The sequence below is a fragment of the Penaeus monodon genome, chromosome 15 (assembly GCF_015228065.2).
Source record: "Penaeus monodon isolate SGIC_2016 chromosome 15, NSTDA_Pmon_1, whole genome shotgun sequence".
In the NCBI taxonomy this organism is placed as follows: domain Eukaryota; kingdom Metazoa; phylum Arthropoda; class Malacostraca; order Decapoda; family Penaeidae; genus Penaeus; species Penaeus monodon.
The window spans coordinates 4,081,495-4,081,724 of record NC_051400.1 but is presented as its reverse complement, the minus strand read 5'-3'; the positions used below and the strand labels follow the sequence as shown (position 1 = coordinate 4,081,724).

General features: G+C 44.8%; 1 protein-coding gene across 1 annotated transcript in view; it reads left to right on the top strand.

Annotated features, from left to right (window-relative positions):
• The first annotated feature begins 132 nt into the window (after positions 1 to 132).
• Positions 133 to 230, top strand: part of LOC119581690 (rhodopsin-like) — a 2,104-nt gene continuing 2,006 nt past the window's right edge. The window contains exon 1 of the mRNA XM_037929812.1: positions 133 to 230. The gene's annotated coding sequence lies outside the window, so the exon portion shown is untranslated.

Here is a 230-nt window from a genome sequence, read left to right as displayed (position 1 = left end):
GTAGAAATGGATTATTTTCTTGAGCTTCCTTTATTTCTAAGGGAACTAACTCCTTTTACAGTGACAATGTCAGGTTTGGGTAAATCGAGTTACACCTTCATACTTAAGAGCTGTCGCGTCTCGCCAGGGCGCAGTTACCTGTCAGGAGTTCCGACTCAGCAGAGGGACCTGAGCTTAAAGTAGTCGTTGAAAGAAGTTCTTTGGCTCAGTTGCAGGGTCGTTCTAAAAGG